This window comes from Gobio gobio, assembly GCF_949357685.1.
Source record: "Gobio gobio genome assembly, chromosome: 6".
NCBI classification, from domain to species: domain Eukaryota; kingdom Metazoa; phylum Chordata; class Actinopteri; order Cypriniformes; family Gobionidae; genus Gobio; species Gobio gobio.
In genome coordinates this window covers 40,359,265-40,363,261 of record NC_137102.1, presented here as the reverse complement: position 1 = coordinate 40,363,261, position 3,997 = coordinate 40,359,265, and positions in this window count along the sequence as shown.

Below are 3,997 nucleotides of genomic sequence, written 5' to 3'. Positions count from 1 at the left end.
CCTAGGCAGGTGCACAACGCGTGTACACTCTTATTACACAAACAGGGATGCGCAGCAGCACACACACAACTGATATTAAAAATAAAAGGATTTCTCTCTGGAGAAGCGCAACTGGATTTAAAAAGGGAATGGGAGATGAGATGATTAAAAACTCTGATATACACTCCTGTTCAAACAAAGGTCGGTAAGACTTTGTTTTTGAAAGAAGTCTTTTCTGCTCACCAAGGCTGCATTTATTTGATCAAAAATACAGTAAACACAGTGTGACATTTTATTGAGAAATTACAGTAAACACAGTAAAAACAGTAAAAATCTAAATGCCAAGTCAAGTATTCACATAAACACAGTAGATGTAAGAAACATTATGGAGCGTTATGGTTGCGTTTTTTGGGCTACTTTTATAATGTACCGTGGCCACAAAAGTGTTTGTTTGTAGATAAAGAAAAAATTAAAATGGAACATTAGAGGCCGGGAATAAACATTTGGCAACAACCGATGTGGTGAGTGAATGTGTGTGCCTTTTACGTAACGGCAAAAATCAAGACATCTACATCAGGCGGCTGTAGAAGCATTTGTTAGCCTGTTGATGAACAAGCAGCATTATAAAATGTCAGGTAAACTGCGGAAAGAAATAACGCAAAGAATGGGAGAAAGACAAAGGATTAATGGAGTGTCTAAATTATGAGAAAAAAGCTTTCTGCAACAGTGAATCAGATCACCACGGTGATCTGTTAGCTCTTGCTGCAACTGAAAAACATTAAACAAATGTGGCTGGTTTCTCAAACACTGGAACATTATTTGACAGTATTGTTGCTGTGAAGTAGAGAGTTGAAACTGGAGGCTCATGTTGCTCAAGCACCCTAACTGTTGAGCATTTAGGAAGTGTTCCGGAAGAAATTTCCAAGAACAACAGAAACAACAACGGGTAGTCATCAGATATTACAGGAAGAAGCTCTCATGAATCATTAGCATTTTTGCAGGAACGATAAATATAGCCGGTGATTCACTGACCATAGCAAATGCTTTGTTCAAATTCCTGGATGACAACAAATTGTCCATATTGAATTGCATGTGTCTTGTGACGGATAGAAAATTCTCTAAAGATTCAGAAATTCTCTGACTGCATTTTCTCATATTGTCTGCATAAAGTGTGTATGCCATTCTCTTGAGCTCTGCGCATCAAAATCCATCAGTGTCCTTCCCAGAAATGTCGAGTACATGGTTTCTCAAACCCAGCCAGCATCTCCAAAAATATTCTGAACTGTACAAACCCATAAATGTAGGTAACAGCCCTCTGAAGATTCTGCAATGGTCTGACATTAGGTGTCTCGCTATTAGGGAGTATAGCAACCGGATCCTTTCACAGAGAGGAGGTTAAGTTGCATTTCCAGTGGAATCGCTGCACCAAATGTACAGTGACAATATTAACCTGATCTACCAGAAATTCCTCCAACCAATTGTGTCAGAGTTAAACAGACTTAAAGGGGTCCTATTATGCCTTTTCACTTTTTCAGTTGCTGTTTGAGCATAAAAAAGATCTCAAAGTCCACTCCAAAGGGAAATATTTGATTTAACAGAATCCACTTTTCAAGAACTACAACGAACAGCTCGTTTGGACTACAACACGATTATTCCAGATCTTGTGAAGACACAATGTTACTAATTTAAATTATATCCGCCCACTGAAAACGCAAAAAAAGGGGACGAGGCCTGGTTGAGCTGTGCTAGAAAAGACAGTGTTGTCACTATCAAAGAGACGCTGTTTTTCCCCAAAACTCATTTGTTTGACCTTCCTAAAGCTGACGAACTTAGAGGGCCCTCTCATACACCCGGAACAAGTGTTTTTTGCCAGTTTCAGCCCGACACAGTTATCATTTTCATGTCCAGTGCCACATTGTTCAAATATGAAATGCACTGGCGCCCATCTGTTCCCCCATGGGCGTGCTGGTCTGAAAACAAGGTGTGTTCAGGCGCATTGTTGGCGTGTTGCTATTTTGAGGAACTGAAAACGACTACGCCATTGCCCAACAGAAACCTGGTCTAAAGTCAATCGCTGAAAACTTCCTTGATAGTCAAAGAAAAGCTTTTATAGGTACCAGGTCCAGCAAAAGAAAGGTTTTTCAAAGTGGAGATCTATGACGTCAAAGGGAGGCAAGCACCGCCTCAGCAGAAGAATATCAACACCTACTTCATCATTGCCTGTTTAGCCCCGCCGACTGATTTGTGCATGTGATATAGGCCTATTGTTAATCCTTCGAGCTACAAAGCAATAAACATGCCGTTGAGGATTACAAAATATTGTGCAGTGACTGGGTTCAACAGTAATGCAACATGTAAGTAACTGTGTTCATTGTAATGCCTGATCTGAAATGTAATGATTCATAACAGTCAGATGTTCTTTGTCTGTGTGTCAGTAAATCAGACCAGTGACTAAACTTAGTAGGATGAAAATAATCTGTTATTTAACTGTGATTCATTTCTATAAAGAAAGCGATCAAAGAAAGCTCCCTTTGCAGTCTTTTGAGCAGCACGCGCTGGAGCAGTCAATCAAACCGCGAGAGTTCATCTATCAGTGACTCCCGTTTTATTCAACGAATCTATTAACTATATCACTTTTGCACTGTTAGTGAAGATGAAAGCATTCGTTAGTGTACAGACACTGAGTTGCAATGACGAGATCGCTGCTGTGTGATCGGCTACAATGATCATCACTGCAACCTTTCAAGCCACGATTTTAACATAATGCCATGGATCTAAATATAATGACATAGATCTAAATGTAAGTCAACACTTTTCACGATTAGTTAACCATGAGAGCTGCAATTGTAAAAACGAGCTAAAAGAGGGAGTAATAATATTTCAAATGGAAAGACGTTAGCCAATCACAGCAGTGGGTGTTTACACAAGTCTCACAGCAGACACGCCCCTTAAAACGGAGCGTTCAGAGAAGAAGGCTAAAATCAGGGTAGGAAAAATGCCTTTTATTTATAAATTATGTCAATTTTTGATGTAAAAAGCATTCTTACATTATAAGTCCACCCCAGGAAACATCATAAAACAATTAAAAAAAAACGTAGTTCATGACCCCTATAAATATTAAAAATTCCTCTCTGGGGAAGCGCTGTCTTTCCGCTTGCAAATTCTGCCATGTAAATAGCGAAACCGCCATGGTGCAAGTGCAACTGGCTTTTAAAGGGAATGGGAGATGAGACTCTGATTGGTTTATTGCACATTACACCCAAAACACGCCCATGACTCATTAAGAGACTAGGTACAACACTTTTAGATCATGCGCCTGGCGCGCCGACCTTTTTTTCCCATCGTTAACCGCAATGGTGCAAGTGCAACTGGCTTTTAAAGGGAATTGCACATTATTGCACATTATACCCAAAACACACCCATGACTCATTAAGAGACTAGGTACAACACTTTTAGATCATGCGCCTGGCGCGCCGACCTTTTTTCCCCATCGTTAAACTAGCAAAAGTGGATTAGGACACGCAATAAGTGCACATGCACCATGAGCTTCAGAACATGTGCTTAGATGGGTAAAAAAATGCCCAGTGTGGTTAAAATTTATTTTAAACACTGTTCCTGAACATTAAAACCCAAACGTTTATCTGTGTGCTGCACATTTTACGGAGAACAGCTTCCAGAAACTAGGAGAGCACAATGCAGCTCAGCACAAAAGCTTCTCCTGAAACTGAGCAGTTTCCACTTTGTCAGGACAATCTGTTGTTTGTGGACCACAACTTGTCTTATTATTTGTAGTTGCGTTTTCTATTAACAGTTCCAATTCTACGTTTTATGTAGCTGCTATGATGTAAACAAAGGACAAAACTGTTTGCCTCCGCTCTCCTGCAAGCCAACAGTTGATTTTTTGTGAAAGGTTAGAATTTTTTGTTTTGTTGTTGTAGTATCTGTTTTTGCAACAATGCCATAAAAATTTGCCAAAATATAACTAAAATGCCACTAAAAAAAATAAGAGTCACAGATT